This window comes from Ambystoma mexicanum, chromosome 7q (assembly GCF_040938575.1).
Source record: "Ambystoma mexicanum isolate Mex_15411 chromosome 7q, UKY_AmexF1_1, whole genome shotgun sequence".
Classification (NCBI taxonomy): domain Eukaryota; kingdom Metazoa; phylum Chordata; class Amphibia; order Caudata; family Ambystomatidae; genus Ambystoma; species Ambystoma mexicanum.
This window is the reverse complement of record NC_090941.1, coordinates 179,591,148-179,612,440: the sequence shown is the minus strand read 5'-3', so window position 1 is coordinate 179,612,440 and position 21,293 is coordinate 179,591,148.

The window sequence follows — 21,293 nt, the reverse complement described above, 5'->3', positions numbered from 1 at the left end:
TTAAGCGTATATTTGCATGTGCGCTGTGTTTCTGGCTTGTTGCGCGCTGCTTTGCACGTGCGCAGAGTTTCTGGCTTGGTACGCAGTGCTTGGTATGTGCGCGGCACTTACTGTTCTTTATTTCTTCCACAGGTTGCAGTGCGGTGACTTTTCCTGACTGGTGCTGGACTTGGAGACTTGCAGATGCAGGAGCATTCGTCGGCAGAATCTGCAGGCAAGCAAAACGATGACCTGGTCCTTGAATAATGTTTTCTTCTTCTATTTGCAGGAGGCGGTTCCGGTGAACGTCACGCTGACAATCAGAGTAACACGAAGCAAGGAGAACTGGTCTGGGTGTGGCTTATATACCTGGCCACACCCGACCACGCCCAAAGCCTCCCAGACAAATCCAATAGCTAGTGTGCAGCATCTAATGCTGTGTGTGCAGTCCTCCTCCATGTTGGGGGAGACAGGAAGTGATTAACCCTCAACATTGTCCATTGGGAAATGGATGTGGCGCCAACTGCGCCATGCCTGCACCCAACTATGTTTCCCAGTACTGACACCTGAACTGGCATGAGCCCCCAAACAGTGCCCATGGAGCCTATGTGACCCGGTGTTTTTTTTTGATATGTGTGCATATGTGCAGGGATTGGGGTTGGAGCTTCCCATGGAGCTAGTGGTTGTGACCCCCGTCTTGTCCCTCAAACAGACTAGGGTGGGGTCAAACTTTGCAGACCCCTCCCAGGTCTTTGCAATAGATAGGACAGGGGACGTGGCACTGAGGGTGGTTCGGGTGTCTCAGTTCCACACTCTGAGCATTGGCCAGGGTCAATGCTCATAGGCTGCAGAGGCTCAGGGGTACGGCACAGTGATGTCACTGTGGAGCCTCACCCACATGTTGGAACTTCACAGAAACAAAACCAAACACACCTCAGGCTCTGTTTGGTTTCATTTCCCAGTTGTGGTCGAAACGTTCGACCCCTTTGGGAAACAAAACCAAACGGAGCCTGGGCTGTGTTTGGTTTTTTATCTGTGTAGTTCCGGCATGTGGGTGGGTCTCTAGTCCGCAGTCGCACACTCAGGCCAGTGCGGCTCTGGACCAGAGGAAGGAAGAAGCAGCAGGGCAGGCTGACAGTCATCGTTGTAAGGTAAGTTCTTTTGTTATATTTGTTTAATGTCCCGAGTTCTCCAGTGCATACACCGAACTGCAGAACTCAGGCTCGGTGAGAGGGGCGGCCCCTATTCAAAATACAAAAGCTGACGACGACCGCACAGGAGTTTTTTGCATATAAGCTCAGGCCTGTAGAAAATAAACTCCTGTGCGATCATCGTCAGGCCTGAGCTTATTTGCAAACAACTCCTGTGTGATCATCTGCTTTCGTATTTTGAATAGCACTCTGCCGCGTGTGGCTGTTAAAGGGACACCACACTCCTCCTTTTTCATAACATTAACAATAACATCACAAAACAACCACCGACACAAACACGTGGAAAATCACACCCTCTACCTGAACAGGTGAAATAGTCTCCAGCAACTCCCGGCTGCTTGACTCAGTGGTCCAGTACATAGTCATTCAGGCAGGCAGGTCTCCTCCTCTCAGCTCACTGGGGATACTGTCTGCCCCTTCCCTGCCAGCCTCTACTCACTTGCATCCTCTTGGTCCAGGGGAATCTGAGAGCAGTCAATTCCACCACCTTCATCATGTTCTTTGGTATAATCTCTGCTTGGGGATGCCCCTGGCCGTGCACCATCTCCCAGTTTCTTGAAGAAACTGGCAGTCCTTGTAACCATGGGGTTTTCATCCAAGGCTATCACAATAGACCCCCTCATTGCAATCACGTCCATAGGGCTCGGTTTGTATGTCAACGACAGCTTCCATTGGGGGTGCATATTCCTTACTATCACTTCGTCTCCCAGTTGCTGTCGGAGCCTCCTTCTCATATTCACACCCTTGTTTCTGTACCTCTTCTCCTCCTCCATTGGGGCGTCAATCAATCACACCTTAAGAGACTGGAGGAGGAATACGCATCCCGGGCGGACCCCAAAATCCTGGCAGACCTCCGGATGGAACTAGATGGATTTAGGGTGAACGCTGATCAGGAGATCAAATTTCTGGGCAGGGGGTCACCAGGTGCGCCAGTACGGGGAGGGCCAGATGCCGGGGGCACAGTTGGCTCAGATGCTTGCGGCGGATAGATGCCGTCCACAGGTGGAGTGCATCAGGGACTCTCAGGGTAGGCCCCTGTATGTGGAGAACGATATAGCGGTTCAATTCTGTGATTTCGCCTGTGTGGGTCCAGGTATTCGCAGGACCCAGAGAGTCTGCAGCGGTACTTAGAGGAGGTAGAATTATACTGGGTGGAACCCCAACTCTGCAAGGCTCTTAATTGAGAGATTTTGGTGGAAGAGATTCTGGCGGTGATCAGGGAGTTCCTGGGATCTAAGTCTCCGGGACCCGATGGCCTATCCAGGGAATTTTATAAGGCGTATGCCCCCTTACTTGCCCCAGTTCTATTGCAGGTGCAAGCAAAATCGCTCGCTTTGGGGTCGCGTCCTCCCTCTCTACATGATGCGAATATTATACTTCTACAAAAGAAGGGGAAACCAGCGGAGGATTGTGCCTCATACCGGCTGATCTCCCTAATCAATGTGGATAATAAGATTTTCGCAAAGGTACTCGCCAATAGGCTGATCCCCTTGATGCCGGGCCTGGTGCTGGCAGATCAGGCCGGGTTTGTGCCCGGGAGGAACACGACATATGGGTTGTACTGTCTTTTTTGGGTCCTGGCAGCACTGGAGCAGGAGTCGCAGAATGCCACCGTTTTATTAGATGCGGAAAAGGCATTTGACTCTGTTGAATGGCCACATTTATTTGCAGTTATCCAGAAACTTGGACTTGGTCCCCATTTTATAGCGCTGGTGTTTCTCCTGTATGGTAACCCAATGGTGAGGATTGTAGTAGGGTGAGCGAGATCTGAATGCTTTGATATGGGTAGGTTAACGTGTCAGGGCTGTCCCCTTTCCCCTCTCCTCTTTGCTCTAGCGATGAAACCGCTGGCGACGGTCCTAAGAGAGAGGCACATTCACTGCAGGCTGAAGCTGGGGCCGCATAGGATGATCATCTCTTTGTATGCGGATGACGTGGCCCTCTTCTTCTGCGACCTGGAGCGCAACCTGGACTCAGTGATGCGCAAGATGCTTAGGTTCGGAGAGTTCTTGGGTTTGAGAATTAATCATGGTATATCAGTGGTCTTTCTGCTCACTGAGGGGACAAGAGTTTTCGGGAATGAGTTTGGCCTCAATTGGGAGTCCTCCAGGGTTCGGTACCTGGGGGTGGAGGTGTCACATGATCGCAAAGAGATGTTCAGCAACAATTATAGGTGGACGGTTGGGCCTCTCCTCGAGGCGGTGATGAGATGGCGGAGGCTCCTGCTTAGGCTACTTGGCCGAATTTCAATTGTAAAAATTATAGTTTCCCCCAAACTCTTATATCTTTTCCTGAACGTCCCTCTATTGTTGACAGGTGGCTTTTTTCTTATATTACGGGGGCTCATTCTGGATCTTCTTTGGGCCGGGAAGCAGGCGAGGGAGGCGTATTCCACGCTGACACAACCATTTGTGAGTGGGGGCCTGGCTCTACTGGATTTGGAATGTTATTATTGGGCGGCAAAGGCACATTTCCTGGCATATTGGTATGCAACCCACCTTATTCGACCTCATGTACAGGTGGAGGGAGTGTTGATCACCCGGGGTCTGTTACGTTCTGTGATCCTAGGGGCCTCGGTGGTATCAACCGGTTATTTGAACGATCTGGAAGAGGATCGCGGGCAAGATGGGTGTTTGCACATTATATTCACCCCTCCTCCCTTTACGTCATGTGGTAGGGCTGGCAATATCGGCGGACCGAGCCCACCAGTGGGCGGAAAAGCTGGGTATAGTCACCTTTTGGGGATTTCTTCATTGCAGATGAGCTCCTTAATAACCTGAGATATTTTCCTGTATTTCTGGGTTTGGCACGCGCTTAACGCACTATTCCACTCATTCCCAAAACAACCTTTCACGTGGGCTCTACTGCAAGGGGTGATTCAATCTCGAGGAGAGGGGCAGTTGGTCTCGCAAATATATTATTTTATTCAAACCAAACAACAATACAACAAAACATATTTAAACACATTTAACAACATAAACACTGCACTCCCAATCCCCCCCCCTTATGAGCCTATTTGTTCTTTACATTCAGTATCCGTTCCGTGTGTCAGGTTATCGCTGCCCTCAGATTCAACTGGAGCCGACACTGCTCCAAACATTTCAGCTATCAATAATTTCCATGCCATGAGGGAGCCCATTTCTTCATCCTCCCCCGCGTTACTAGCCTCTTGCCACACCACTGTTTCAGCCTCCGCCCATTTTTGTAGGTCCTTCCACCAGACCTCCACTCGCGGCTTATGACACTCCTTCCATCCCATGGCAATCCTTCGTTTCACGAGCACATATGCCAAATCTCTCATTTTCCCAACATGTTTGAGTTTTCGCGCTCTGGGATACCCTCCCAGCAAGCAGGCCCATGGTCTCGCAAATATATAGTAGCTTCATGGTGTATATACCGTGGGAGGGAGGGCACCAAGGAGATGCTGGGAAAGGGATCTGGGTAGGGGAATAGCGGAGGAAGATTGGACGTGTGTGCTTGGTCAAACCCAGAAAGTGTCTAAACTCAAGTTAATACACTTTAATTTCCTACATCAGGTCTTCCATACCCCGGCTGGGCTTTACAGGTATTTCCCTTCTGTCCTGGACTCCTGTGTCAGATGTGGGGTTGCTCCGGCTGGTTTTCTTCATTTGGCCTTGGAATGCTCGCAGGTTTCCTGTTTCTGGGCTGGGGTCCTGGAGAAAGTCTCTTTGATTATTGGGGAACACCTGGAACCGGACCCTGCACTCACTCTCCTGAGCTGCACAAGATCCCTGTCGCGGGGCGATGAGGCACCTGGCAGGGCTGCTATAAGTGGTGGCTCGCAGAAGGGTGGGCATGGCCGGGGGGGAAGGGGCGTCCCCCATGTGGGTTGGGGTGGCTACAGGATGATGCACATTGTCACGATGTGGAAACTGCGTTTATCTGAACCCTGCCGCTTCACGCCCGGCCACCTGAGGTCTGGGCTGCGTATGACAGTGTTTACGAATGGAGCAGAGCAAAATGGAGGAGGCACCCCGATAACCCGGGCGGTGTCCTCCTCCTGTACTCCCCCGTCTGGGAAGAGGGGGAGGCACCGGCCAAAAGCGCACCGGAAGAGGGGGAAAGCCTGCGAAAAAAGAAAAGCGCGGCGAAACCTGAGGAAAGCCTGCGAAGGGCAAACAAAAGAAAGGGGAGGGGCTACCCACTTTATAGCGGGCGGGCTCCTTACTGCAGCCAGCATCCAGCCGCAGCAGAAGGACGCCCGCTCGACTACACGGAGAAGAGGATTTCGTTTTCCACCCACCCACCCTACGAACAGAACAAGCAAAGAAGCCTGGTCATCGACGTTGCAGGACGACAAGGTGGTGTGGCGGTGTTTGGCCGAACAAACACAAGAGACAGACTCCGGATGAGCCAGGAGAAAGCCGGAAGGGTCTTCGCTCTTCTGAGACCAGCGCCCCTTGGGAGCCTAAGCGGCAGGGGCGTCTGGGGGGAACAACAAGGGCTCAGCTTCCCCCAAGGACACGACACTCTCCCCGCCCAGGAGCGTCTGCAGGGGCAGGAGAGGCTTGGATGCAAAGGTTGGGAGAGTTGGGCCTATTTTTGACTCTTGGGGAAGGAAAGGGGGAAGCAGGTTATTTGGACACGGAGCAGTCGCCGCATCTTCTGAGTGTTTTCCACTAATGTGTGCAGTATGGTTTTATGATATTGTGGAAATAAATCTGCAGCCTTTTTATGCCAAAAAACAAAGCAAGGCTCATTGTACACGTTTCTGGGGGGGAGAAAGGGAATGAGCTATTGCTATGTGTTGGGCTCAAAATGGACAAATGCCAGGGTTATGTACAATACTTGACTACAGCAGCTGACTAAGAATTTGGTATGGAATGGTGGCCGATCTATATGTAACAAGCTTTGCCAAATAGATTGTACTCTGTTTAGGGTGGAACGCAGGACAGATCGGACACCTTGTATGTTGTATGTTTATATCGTTGATGCAAAATTACAAATAAAGTATTTTTTTTAAATGTAAGGTGGACTTGAATAGTGCACGACTGCCATTTCGACGGCCTCGTTGCATGTGGCTCTGCAAAAAAAAAAGAGCAGACTGGGGTGTGAGAGGTAGGCAGATGCAAGATCAGAAGTGTTGATTAATGCAGGCCGGAAGCACCCAGGTTCAGAGAACTGTTATGGTTCTCTGTGGTTTGTCGCAGTGACTTTGAGAATCTGTTTTATCAAGATGGGAGAGCCCAAAGATCTAGCAGATGACAGAACTGGGATACGGGAGATGCCGCTGGGGTGGAGTGGGTGTGTGCTAGGGAAAAATGGGTCTTGCTGTGCAATGAGCACCAAGCTGCTTATTAACATGAATGTGGTGGGATGGTGGTAGTAGTTTCTCCCCGACCCTCTACGGTAGTCCCTCTCTCACTCCTCCGTCTTTATTCTTTTTCTTCCATCTTTTTCATCTTCTTTTCCCCCATTCCACTCGTTTTCATCTTCTTTCCCCCCTCCGCACTCGTTTTTCATCTTCTTTGGCCCCCTTTTCCACTCGTTTTCATCTTCTTTTCCACCCCTTTTTCCACACGTTTTCCATCTTCTTTTACCCCTTTCCCACTCGCTTCACCCGACCCCTTGCTGCTCTCTCCTAGACCCTCCCCAGTAGTGATCCCACCCTCCACAGGCCTCCCCTACCTCTGATTGACCCTGCAGTGTTGCTGGTCCAGCTACCTGGTATGCAGGGCCCAGGACGGTCTTTCCACCTTTAGCAGGCCTGTGAGAGTGGGTCCTGCTACTAACATCCCTGGGCCTGCTTTCAGGTGAGTGCTCTCCCCACCCTCCATGGTAGCCCCTCTATCGCTCTTCCGTCTTTGCTCTTTTTCTTCCACCTTTTTCACGTGGTGTCACACCAGCGAAGCCGGAGAGGAGAATGAATAAAAATCAACATGCTGAGACACTATCCAACTGGAGCAGACCCAACAGTAAAGGAGGTATCAGGGTGGTCCAGGGCAGATGGAGGAGAGTGGAAATAAGAGAGCAGGAAGCCAGAACATTTTAAGGGAGCCCTAGAAACCCAAGTCCTGGACATTGCCCACGGCCAAAGACATAACCCAAACCAGAGAATCAGAGGGGTCAGGAGAACCCTATTGAAACAAGTGATTGGGTGTCATTACAGGTTTGGCTGAGCATTAAAAGTGGTGGTAAAAGTTCTGGTAAATCCATTACTGCCACTTTTACCACCCTGCCAAGCTACAGGTTTGCCCGTGGGGATTACCTGAAATTATTCCCCCACCAGCAAAAGACTGCCGGAGGTAGGGGCACCGGTAATAACAGTGCCGGTAATTCAGGTAATTCCTCCCATGGAGTCCTATGGGACTCCGTGGAAGGAGAAATGACTGGCATTCCCACCACCTGTAATATGCCAGAAATACCGGGATATCATACAGCGGGAATGTTAATTCTGTTTTGGTCGCATCTCACCAGGTTCAATGGCGGAATACCACCAAAACCGTAATTACATCCATTATCTGCGTAGAAGTGAACCTGGAGGGTTCAAACAAGCAAGGCAAAAGCCAAGAGGGGAACAACCAAACTGGTGTAAAAGGGATGAAGGAAACATCACTCCGTTAAAAGGAATATAAGACTTTGGATTTATCAGGGCTTGCAACCTTTTTCTAAGGAAGTTAAAGGGGGAGTTGAAGTGTCTTCTTTGGTGAACAGACACTGAGCAATTTATTTGAAACTGAAAATAATATCTAGAGAGATATTACCGAAACCTGAGATGGACAAAGGCTGGGTCAGAAGCATAGTGCTCTGGTTTAATTTGTTGTCTTTTCATGGTTGTAGTGCCAGATATCGATTAGGTTTTCGAGTGAGGACTGCTTTTTATTTCGACAATAGACGAGCACCCTTAACTTAGTTTTGTAGGCAGGGAAATCCCTTTTTAGTTTAATAAACACACTTGAAATGTCCTTCTTCTGGTTCGTCACAATAGTGATTTGTTTTAAAGAAAAGCCAATTAATGTCTCTGCTTTTATAGGTCAGTTATCAGCAAGGATCTGACAATCATTCAGTAGATCTTAAGGTCAATAACCTGATATCTTAATTACGCTTGTTATCAGATAACATACAAAGGGCTTAACAGTGGCGTAATTGTTCCTCGTCCTTCAATTTTATGACCATCTTTTGAAAATGAGAGCTGGAATGCACATAGCTGTTGCTGCTAAATGGGTGTTGTATCAATGTATCATTACGTAGGTAGATGAACCTTACTCAACTTAAACCTTGGCATGCCCAACTTTCATGACATCATTTGTCTCCTGCATTCCAAGCGGAAAGGAATGCAGTTCCCATGTATTTACACCTGCAGCAAGATCCTCCACCCTTCAGAACTCAAATGTAGAAATGGCTAGCCAAGACAGTCCTGAATCTTAACAATCTTCTTGGAAGATAAAACTTGGTCACTACAATCAGTCCACCCCATCATGTACTGATTCCTCAACCCCCATGCCTTACAATTTGCATGTTCAAAAAACGATAATTCTTTTTTATATGTAAAAGATGACATTTATAATACAGAGAAAACATGTTCAGTACTTCAGAGCAACATTTGCACATTACTCTTTTTATTGTCCGAAACGGCCATCCCACCAACCCATTTTGCCACTGGTTGGGCCCCAATTCAACTAAGTAACAAGGTTGGTAATAGCTGTGTAAGAAACAAGGCCTCATCCTGAGTTGGGCAGAGTGAGAAAATGCGGCAGTAACGATATTACCGGCGCATTACCGCCCTGCCCAATCTCGAGTTGGGCGGAAAGTGAGAGTTTTACCTCCAGCCTAATAGCGCCAAGAAACTCCCATTGGGTCCAGTGACCCAATGGAAATGGGGATTTACCTCCCCAACGCAACTCGTGATCTGGTGCAAATTGTGCCAGACCGAGTTGCGGTAACGCTTTTACCGTTGGGTGGTATCCCGGCACAATTAGCACTGGGATACAGCCCATCTCAGGATGAGGCCCACTGTCTTTACTTTGCTACTAGATGTCTTTGTTATTCAACACTCAACAGAGATGGACGTGCCTACACATGTATGAGATCCATACTTCTACAGAGCAGGAGCTCTAGCTGTGTGTACTGCCCGACAGTGCTGACTGCGACCGCCGCCCACGGATCTTCCCGAGGCGCCTATGAGATCCGCACGGTGAGACATTGACCCTCTTGGCCTTATCATGACCTACCGTATATCTTCTGCACCACCTCTAGGCTTACATTCGAGCCTTGGGTTGTCGAGCCCGCTGAATTAGTCATCATCGCTCGCCCTCCTTATGCTAACAAGCTCCTAACAAGCACCCTGCTCCCACTGTCCCGACTCCGGAGGACTGCATCGGAGAAGTAGCAGTTATTTCCCCAGCCATATTTAATCGTTAGCTATAACAAAGATACGCAGAGTCTTTATTGACTCATGAACAGTATGCTATAAATCACGCTGTCCCAACACATGCTAACCGTGTACACCATAAGTCCAAATCTGTTAAATCACAAATGAAAGTCTTTCATTTAAATGCGCTCACGATGCCCTATGTTAGTTGAGCTTACTCCTTTTCATGTGCTACTTGAATGTGTTCTTGGTGTATGCCCACTGCCAGGTGCATTTACGCATTCGCCACTCGATTTTGCCCACTACACTCAGCTGCCACCTAATGCCACCAAATGTAACTATAATGTCCATTGCTAGCTGAACTTGATTGTTGTGCACATTTGCTGTTCGAATTCGCTCAAGGTACTCTCCTTCTGCCTCATGCACCTAATGTGGTAATACCCTGAAGTTACTTTTTGTACATTGTGAAGTCCCTAACTGAATCAGCCTCCACAATTGCTCATTGCCCAAATATTGAATATATCCCACTAGCACCCTGGCATACTGCGAACTGCCAACTAATTGTACTAGCCTACGGTCAGGCAGCCTGTCTAGCCTTGTCCAAGGCCCTACAAACTACTTTTCTTCATCACTTGGATGCTATAATGCTGAATTATCCCAGAGCGTGATATATGTGTCTCTATAAACTGCATGATGGTCATATGAAAATGTGTTAAATGGCCACGAATCATATGATGTCCATTTGCAAAATGTACAACCGCGCACTGTAACATGCCCAAATATTGAAATAAGTCTGTTATCCCTTTTGCATACTGTGAACTGCCTAATACTAAAATATCACATTATGTACCCTACACTGCTTAAATTAGGCTACCAGGGCGTCCTATTTACGCTAACGGTACTATACACAATGACTCCAACTAACATAGCAGACATAGTGGTCAACCCCACCCTGCCTCTTAAACTACCTATGCACAATTTCATTTTACCTCTACAAACGATCCTTTGTAACACCTTGCTCAGAAACCACAGACTTCGGGCACGATTACCTAGAATATTTGACCCACTTATTAGATTCGAGATTTCCGCCAACTCCCAAAGGAAAATATCTCAGAAACACCTACCAAAGTCCAGCCCCACTACTAACAGCAGTAACAATAAGTCCTACACAACAAGAAATAGGACCCGCATCTACTGAGCGGCTCCAGACCGCACCACTTTACCTCTTCCAGATAAGCCCTCACCAAACCTTGAAGGAGCCCTAATAAATGCAAGGTCTTTGGCTATTTCAGTGGCATGAGCGACTAAAGTCATCTTAACAGAAGACTATAATTTTATCGCTGTTACAGAATCTTGGCTTCATGAGGCAGCAGGCCCAGCACTAACCCTAGCCGTACCAAATGATTTAACTATCCTCAGAGCTGATCGATGTAAAGCTCAAGGCGGAGGACTAGCCATCATAGCCAAAGCGAATCTCTCTATGAGAATACCACCTACGCCTACTATCAAATCGTGTGAAGCTATATCAAGTAAAATCCCTACAGCTAATTCGCAAACACTGAATATCCACCTTATATATAGACCCCCTGGCCCTATCAACACTTTCATTGAAGACCTCTCAATAATTCTATCGGAAAACCTAAAGGATACATCCCAAACTTTATTGCTAGGAGACCTTAACATAGGCTTTAACGATACTAACGACCAACATGCCACTGCAACATCTAACATCCTGACAGAACCTGGCTTCACCCAGAGAGTGAACCAACCCACCCATAACAAAGGGAGAACTCTTGATTGGGTTGCAGATCATAATTGCAAAGTTTCCATCACCTCCATCTCACCCCAAATATGGACTGACCACCACCTGATATCCTTTACATTAGCAACTAAAATATCCACCTTTCAGCCACCTCTAGCCCCACCCACACTTACTAGAAATAAGAAAAATATTACAGTAGACAAACTACTACCTTGTATCCTGCCCACCCTCAATTCCCTACCTGATAACATGGATCCTAGCCTTCTAGTTGAAGACTATAACAAAGTCATGAACAAAACTTTGAATACTATCGCCCCTCAAAAACTTAAAATAGTAAACCTAAAAGTCACCTGAACAATTGGTTTACTCCTCATCTAAAAAACCTAAGACTAGACAAAAGGAAATGTGAAACCGTTTGGAAACTTCACCCCACCACGGAAAACAAACTAAAGCTAATCAATATCTCATCCCAATACATAAAGGACATTCTCCTGGCCAAACAAGAAACTTACAGCAATAGAATCACGCAAGCGAATTGTAGCACGGAAGAGCTTTTCACGATTTTAAAAGAGTTAGAAACTCCTATCATATCCCAAGACAACTGTGTCAAAGATAAAACATGGTGCGCTGATATCCAGCATGCGCTTGCCAACAAAGTTTCTAACCTACAAAACAAAATAGCAATAAAGAAAGCGTCACTAACCTCCTTGATACCTTCCAACGAAACGGTATTGCCAAAAATCAAACATGCCATCCAATTTCCCTTAACTAAAGTCTCTATTATAGAGGTCGAGAAAGTTATACTGGGTCTCAAACCATCTAACTGTAAGGGTGATCAATGCCCAGCACAACTTATCAAGGACACCGCTAGGGATCTAGCACCCTTCATTACCAAACTTATTAATGGCTCCTTTACAACCAGCACTATACCTAGTAACCTTAAGAAATCCTGGGTACTCCCACTCCTTAAGAAGCAAACCTTAGATCCCTCTATCCCGACAAACTACAGGCCTATCACCACTGTACCATTCTTGTTGAAAATCCTAGACAAGGTTGCTTATATCCAAATCCAGAACTTCCTAGAACTTAACCAACTACTAGGCTCCCGTAAATCTGGTTTCCGGCCATTATATGGCACAGAAACAGCTCTCATTGATCTTAAAGCCCAAATAAACAAACTAAGAGACAATGGCAAACTTGCATTACTATTCCTCCTGGACTTGTCGGCGGCTTTTGATCTAGTGGATCATAATGTTTTATGTAGCCACCTAGATTCAGCTGCCCACTTATCAAGGTTGCCAAGGAAGTAAAAACTATAGGTTTTTACTTAGATTCCACCCTAACCTTTACTAAACAGGTAAACTCTCTAGCCTCCTCCACAGCATACACATGCAAATTAATTAGAGCCGCTAAACAATTCCTCTCATCCAACAGTTGCATGATCTTAGCGAGAGCTCTCATTATTTCTAAACTAGATTATTGCAACGCACTATACATTGGAGTCAATAAATACATTATTAATAAAATACAGATACTCCATAACAACGCCTTGAGAGCCGCACTCAGTATCTCTAGGAAATAACACATCTCTGACACTAGAAGAAAGTACAAGTGGCTATCCACTCAGGAGAAAATCGGACTAAAAACAGCATCCCTGACCCATAAATGCCTTAATAGTAAAGCACCACAATATATAATAGAAAGATTTTCTAGAAAATCATCTACTAGACCTTTGAGATTAGCGAACTCCAACTGCCTTCAGGTGCCTCGCTTCAAACTATCCACTATTGGGGGTATCAGTTTCCCAGTCAAAGCTCCTCAATTGTGGTCCTCACTACCTTACACACTCAGGATGGACCAAACCTTCGCTAAATTGAGGCAAAATCTGATTATATGGCTCCTAGAGAACGAGGCAAAATAAATCTGCATGACCCGACCATACTTGTGATCAACTGTACATTTGCTATATATATGTATAAGATTACATGTATTTATCAACCACTGTTTATTGCCTGTACATATAATGTATAACTGTTAGATTAAATGTCTTTCTGTTACCTCTGTAACTATTGTAACCTTGTACTAAGCTGTATGACTTCTTAATGCCTGCGCCCTGATACCATCGGGTCTGGCGCGCTTAATACATTTTAAACAAACAAACAAACATGACCAGGCCACAATACACACGTATGCACCATTTCCAAGAAAATATCTGTTTAGAGACATATCAGACCCTGTAGATTTGGTGGCCTTGATATCAGAGCATTTGCCTGGTAAACCTCTCTCAATCAACTGGGTATGAGGGTTCTGATCTGGTGATCCCTCAATCAACTGAGAACCAGGGTTTCAGTCTTACCAATGTTAATTTTCCCAGCAGACATTCCTGAGCCACTGTGGGCCTCATTTTAAGTATGGCGGTTTGGTTAAAAAGGGCTGTAAAGCATCGATAATTCTGTTACTGCACCTTCAGCAATGCATTACTGCACCACCGTACTACGTATTTTGCAGTATTGTGGAAGAATTCTAGAAAAAGCTGGTGATAAATAGTCCAATCTACAGCCAAAAATCTTCATGGTGTCCTATGGAGACCAAAAATGTGAAATCACCACCACTTGTAATCCCATGGTAAATCTACGTGGCGGTAATGGTAATCAAGTTTGGAAGCAATTCAGTGGATTTACTGCCGAATTACCACCAAAGTCGTAATGAGGCCCTTTGTGTTTTATTTATGCCCTCTAGTTTTTTGTTAGGTCAGTTTACCGGTCCTGTACCCATAAATTCATGTAAAACAGTATTTCAAACAGACTCCTGTGACCTAACAGGATGTAAACACAAGACTGTTCCAGTAAATGTGCTGCCTAGAGAGTCAAAGCAGCTGCTTTTCACAATTTACTACACATCATTCAACTTGTAGGGTGTTACATCCCTGGTGCAACAACATGGAGGCATTCGATCTGCCTCGGAACTCGCGCTCCTCTGCCACAATCCCAGCGCTCTGTATGTGATCAGAGCCTTTTGGTTTGGGAATCCTTCCTGCGCTAGCCTTCAGTTCCCTTACCTTCTCTTTGTGTTCCATTATAGCGCAAGTCTCCTCTGCTCTACCAGGAACTTCCAACGAATAGGGTGACCGGAGAGGATCAGAAGCATTCGACAAAAAGGTATCCGCAACAAGGATCAAAGAGAAGGGGTTGAACCATTCAGGACTCCGCACTCCATCTTTTCCAGCAGGGTTTTCTTCCCCAGAGGGTTTCTATGGGGCGCTACCTCTTTTACTCCCTTATAGTATTGGGAAGTGGAGGAATTGGGGTCACCAGGATAGCTCTCGACCACTTCTCTGACTGCTGCATTTGGAAGGTCAGTCTTCTTTATTTTTCCAAGTTGATGGCATATTTGCAAGTAATTCCAAGTTGATGCAAAAGTAACGTAGGGAGGCAGATCTTTATATGTGTCAATTTAAGCACATAGTTTAGGGTCCCGTCGTTCCCATTGTGCTGCTACGCACATGGATAGAAAGCACCTCTGGGAAACCCTCAAGCAGGTGGGGCTAGTAGATGTCAGTTTGATTGCCCTGCAATTGTTGACACTATTATCTTTTATGTTAAGGTTTCTGCATATATTAATGACGAAACATTTTTCTTTCTAAATATTTTTTGCTAGAGCTGTGAAAAAAGGGTTTCCATTCCAGTGAATGCATATACTGTATTAAAAACAGGGAACATTAAGGACCTCATTACGAGTTTGGTGGTATTTCAGATGTAAATCCTCTGAGATAAGACGAAATGGATTTACAGGCCGATTCATGGAATTAATGTGCGCCGAAAAAATGGTGCACGCGTGCGAAAACGTGCGATTCGCAGTGAAATAGCGAAAATTGCAGTGCAAGTGCGATTATCGCACAGAAAACATCACACATCAATTCATGGAAGTCCGTGCACGCGCAAAATGTGGGATGTGCGCTGAAAAAGTGCGCGGCGCACGCTGGCACACAGGTCATCGAACGCCGTGCGATAAGGCCACAGCGAATTCGCACATAGCGCGGCGCACATAACAAAAGTAGGCGTAACACGGGGCGTCACACGCAGAATGGGGAACAACTCGTGAAAATGTGGGCGTCACGCGGGAAGTACAGGAGGCAAGTGCGCAGAACGCCCACACGCTCGCCTACAACACATATTCATGGAATCGAATAGGGAAAAACAGCGCACGGCCAAAGACGCGCACAGGCCCATACATGTCTGCCACACGAAAGCAGGCGGTAGCGTCCCTGCGCAGGAAAAAAATGTGCGACAAAGTCCTACACGTGCGAGAAGGCCCACACGCGATCGGGCCTGGGGGAGCGTGTGCGTGTATTTCAGAGGTGCGCGAGAAGTTTCACACGCGATTGGCCTGTGCGCGTGTATTTCAGAGGGTGCGCGAGAAGTTCCACACGCGATTGGCCTGGGCGCGTGTATTTCAGAGGTGCGCGAGAAGTTCCACACGCGATTGGCCTGTGCGCGTGTATTTCAGGGGTGCGCGAGAAGTTCCACACACGATTGGCCTGGGCGCGTGTATTTCAGAGGTGCGCGAGAAGTTCCACACGCGATTGGCCTGGGCGCGTGTATTTCAGAGGTGCGCGAGAAGTTCCACACGCGATTGGCCTGTGCGCGTGTATTTCAGGGGTGCGCGAGAAGTTCCACACGCGATTGGCCTGGACGCGTGTATTTCAGAGGTGCGTGAGAAGTTCCACACGCGATTGGCCTGGGCGCGTGTATTTCAGAGGTGCGCGAGAAGTTCCACATGCGATTGGCCTGTGCGCGTGTATTTCAGGGGTGCGCGAGAAGTTCCACACGCGATTGGTCTGGGCGCGTGTATTTCAGAGGTGCGCAAGGAGTTCCACACGCGATTGGCCTGGGCGCGTGTATTTCAGGGGCTCGCGGGTGTTTTTACACGCGATCGGGCCTGGGGGAGCGGGGTACGTGTATTTCAGGGGCTCGCGGGTGGTTTCACACGCGATCGGGCCTGTGGGAGCGGGGTACGTGTATTTCAGGGGCTCGCGGGTGGTTTTACACACGATCGGGCCTGGGGTACGTGTATTTCAGGGGCTCGCGGGTGGTTTTACACGCGATCGGGCCTGGGGGAGCGGGGTACGTGTATTTCAGGGGCTCGCGGGTGTTTTCACACGCGATCGGGCCTGGGGGAGCGGGGTACCACTCACCGTCTGCCTTGCGTGTAGAAGAACGCATAGCCAACACCCACCCGCTGTGAAGTAATAGCTTGTAAACCCCAACGCCTGCAAGACACACGCACTGCACCCCACGAAAAGCAACGCCTGTGCGCGATACGTCACAGACACGCATACGCGCTAAGGGCCTTTGGTCCAATGGAATCGCGTATGCGTGCTGACGCGCTTACGCGCTAAGGGCCTTTCCTCGATTCACACACTGATGTGCAGAATTTTCACGTGCCAAATCACTCCGTATCAAGCTGGCCACGCGTAAGCACACGGAAGACCACGCTCCTGCCCAGAAGGCCGAACTACTGCCCCCCAGAGCCCCGAGCACGCTCCCACCTGCCATCTGCTGCTGCCTCACTGCCTGCTGCCCACGTGCCCTGCCATTTGCTGCCTGCACATCAGCCAGGGGTGCTGTTGCTGTGACCACCCCTGCTGGAACCGAAGACTCCCGACTGGGATTCCATCGCTCCACAGCCCAGCCCCAGGACCCAGTTGCCCACCCACTCCTGCCTCTGGGGTTGTCATGTCGGGCACTGCAACATCTGGCACCACTGACAACCCCCGGCCAGAGAGGCAGAGGGGCACCAGCTTCAGTGCCACCGAAGTTGGTGCCCTGGTGGAGCAAGTCCTGGGGCAGTATGATGCCCTCTTCGGAAGTTCCCGCGCCGACAAGGAAGGACGGACTCGGATCTGTACTGACATCGTGACTGCCATCAACGCGGAGGGGGTGGCAGTCCGCGACTTCCAACATGTCAAGAAGCGCTGGGAGGACTTCAGGTCCAGGACCCTGAACAAGGCCCGGCGCCTCTTGAAGGCAGCGGATGCCAAGGGGCGCAGGGGCCACTTGTCAGAAGTTCAGATGAGGGTCCTGGAACGCATATCCCCAGCGCTCCACGTCCAGGTCCTGGAGAGGCAGACCCGTCTGGAGTCGAGCGGTAAGTGTACATGCATCCTGATTGTGAGCTGTGCGTGTGGTGATGTTTCAGTAGTGTGCAGGTTGCACATCTGTTTGTATGGGGTCGAGTATGGGTGGGGGTGTACAGGGCCGTGGGGCTAACACATGCAAGGGCTGTAATGTGTGAGACATGGATGGTGCTTGTGTGTGTAGGCTTGCATGCCAGGTGCAGTTGTGTGGGCACACATGTTTGGATGAATGTGTATGTAAGTAGACATGTCTGTGATGTCACGCATGTATGTTGTTTTCAGCTGCATGTATCAGCACTGTGCACATGTGCATTTGCGTGTATTTGACAAGGGTGCAACAGTGATGCAACATGGATGCATGTGACAGCGGGATGTGGAAGCCTGATTGGCAGATGTGACATGGATGCCCATCTGTACACTGCAACACTTGGCAGAGGTGTACACATGCATGCAAGTGTGGTGGTGTGTGTACATGTGTGGTGCACTTCCTGTGTTGCATGTGATGTCTGGCTCAGCTTTGCCTGTTCATGCTGTTGTATGGGTATGGATGGTGCTGGCAGTTGCGATATGGCTGTGGTATGGCTCATGTGTGCGAGTTGAAATGACATGTGTGTTGGGGATTGTGATGGCATGTCTGAGGTTTGCCAATGCCACTCATGTACAACTGTCATGTGTGTATGTGCCCATTGTACAGTGCCCTGATGCCTGTGTTTTATTTCTCCCTGTCTGCAGCGTCAACTGATGAAGAGGGCGGAGAAGGTGCTGTGGAGCACAGCGGCGGGGATCCCACCGCCAGCCGTAGACGCAAGGCCCGGCTCCCCTCCCATGTTGTCATCTCGTCGGGGAGTGAGGAGTCCAGTGACGCGTCCCAGGCCGCAGCTGCCGGGGGGAGGTCCAAGAGGCAGAGGTTGGAGTTGGACTCCTCGGCAGCAGAAGGGGCAGCTGGGACCCCAGAGGGCCCAACGGGGGAAGATGGCACGGAGTCATCCAGGTTGGTGGGGGGTTTGGTGGAGGAGGAGGCCGTGCAAGCAACAGAGACGGGGTCTGGAGGTGGGGATCCCACTGGTGCTAGTGGTGCAGTGCAGGACCAGGGACAGGAGGCAGCACAGGCCGCCGCGGAGGTGCCTGTGTGCAATCCTGTCCCTGATCCTGTCCCTGCATCAGCTTGCAACAGCATGGATGCCTACGTCCAGACCCGTTTTCAGGCAGGGGATGAGCAAACGACAACTGGCCTTCCTCTGCCTGCGGACGTGGCTATCCGGGTCCGGCTTGAGCCTGTCCTGACTGGTGTGGCGTTGTGTCAACGGGCCATGCGAGGTGACCTGCAGTCTTTTCATGAGGAGACTGCACGTCATCTCGAATGGCTCGTTGACCACGTCAGCCTGCTGGGACAGGTCACCCAGGCCGGATTCCTCCGTTTGATGGGGCTTGCTACGACCCCCTCCTCAACTGAACCCCCTACGCGCCAGTCGTCCTCCGTGCCATCTTCCCACCCATCAGTCACCTTGGTGCCCTGTGGAGCTGCCTCTGACGGTGCGGCCAGGCTGATGGAGGAGGCATCCCTGCCACAGTCGGGAGTCGGATGTCCAGCAGGGGTGGCCACATCAACGACTGCACCCCAGCCGGCGGAGGATGTGCAGGCAGCAGGAGGCAGTGCACGGGCAGAGGCACAGCAGCAGCAGTAACGTGGTGGGAGCCATGAAGGCTCGGGGCCTTCAACATCGGAGGGGCAGGCATCGGCCGGAGGGCAGGAGGACCCAGGACAGAGAGTGTCTTCCGTGTGGCAGCGGTTGGGCCACGCCATAGATGCGGAGCGGCAGCGGGCGGAAGAGGCACGGCTCACAATGGTCAGGGCGGAGAACTCCATGCGGAGGGCCCTGAGGCGGGCCGAGTGCCTCGAGGCAATCCGCAGGGGGTTGGAGGTGGACACGTCGACGGCCCTGCGGACCCTCGGGGGCATGGAGGAGGACCGCCTCCGGGACATTGAGCAGGAGTTCGATGATGCCCTGGGCTGGGACATCCAAAAGTGAGCCGTCAGACTAGCCCGCTGCCCTTGTACATAGTTATGTAGGTAGTGTTAGGTTTCCTTTGTTTTTTTATTTATTTTGGACCTTTTGGACATTGGCCACATTTTTGTATATAGTTTATTTTATTAGTTAGTGTTGTTAGATAGGTTTCATTTATTTTGTTGGGATAATGGACCCTGGCTTGTTCGTCTGTACATAGTTCACTGTTGGATTTTATTTTTCTTTCACAATTTACCCATGGAGCAATGGCTTTCAATTATTATTTCCCATTGGATTTTATTTTGTGGACGGTGACTTTGGACACCATTACTTTGGATTATGATTTTTGGTTTTGCTTTTTTTCACGGACATGCTTCTTTTCATTTTTGTACATTCCCATTTCTGTTTCTTTATTTTTGAATCTATTTATGTTTCCTTTAATACATATTTTTTTATCGAACTTCAATGTGTAATATCATCTCATTGGTTTCATGCACATCATGATATGGGTTTTGAGATTCACTGACACCCATTGGGTGTATGTGAGGGACATGTGTTTGTTTTGAAACTTGCTATTGGTGTTCTGTTATGTAATTGCCATTTCGGAGTGGGTGGATGCAATACTCGGGTGGGTATTTTGCATTTGGAGGCTGACCATAGGGACCAGGGATCTAGATTGTGATGACATGTTGGCTGGGGAACATGAGTTGGGGCCTGCTGGCAGGTGCCCCACAGTGCTGGGGGCTGGGGGTGGTGGGGAACATGAGTTGGACATGGGTGGGGGCCTGCTGGCAGGTGCCCCACAGTGTTAGGGGGTGGGGGTGGTGGGGAACATGAGTGGGAAATGAGTGGGGGCCTGCTGGTAGGTGCCCCGCAATGCTGGGGGTGGGGGTGCAAGGGGACATGAGTTGGCGATCATTAGTGCAAGGAGACATGTGCCTTTGCTGGGGGGCATGCCCATGTTGGGTGGGCTGCCTGCGGGACATGACCAGGGATGCAGGGTAGTCCCCTGTGGTGTGGGCTGCCTGCAGGGGCCGTGGAGGGTGTACAGGGAACACCTGGGAGGACCCACACTGCCAAATCACATGTAGGACTCCCCGGCACCCCTGAAATACACGTACCCTGCTGCTATCGCGTGTGAAACTTCCCGCGCACCCCTGAAATACCCGCACGCAGCCCAATCGCGTGTGAAACTTCTCGCGCACCTCTGAAATACAAGCGCCCAGGCCAATCGCGTGTGGAACTTCTCGCGCACCTCTGAAATACACGCACACGCTCCCCCAGGCCAATCGTGTGTGGAACTTCTCGCGCACCCCTGAAATACCCGCGCCCAGGCCAATCGCGTGTGAAACTTCTTGCGCACCTCTGAAATACACGCGCCCAGGCCAATCGCGTGTGGAACTTCTTGCGCACCCCTGAAATACACGCGCCCAGGCCAATCGCGTGTGGAACTTCTTGCGCACCCCTGAAATACACGCGCCCAGGCCAATCGCGCTTGAAACTTCCCGCGCACCCCTGAAATACACGCGCCCAGGGCAATCGCGTGTGGAACTTCACGCGCACCTCTGAAATACACGCGCCCAGGCCAATCGCGTGTGGAACTTCTCGCGCACCTCTGAAATACACGCGCCCAGGGCAATCGCGTGTGGAACTTCTCGCGCACCTCTGAAATACACGCGCCCCGGCCAATCGCGTGTGGAACTTCTCGCGCACCCCTGAAATACACGCGCCCAGGCCAATCGCGTGTGGAACTTCTCGCGCACCCCTGAAATACACGCACCCAGGCCATTCGCGTGTAGAACTTCTCGCGCACCCCTGAAATACACGCACACGCTCCCCCAGGCCCGTTCGCGTGTGAATCTTCTCG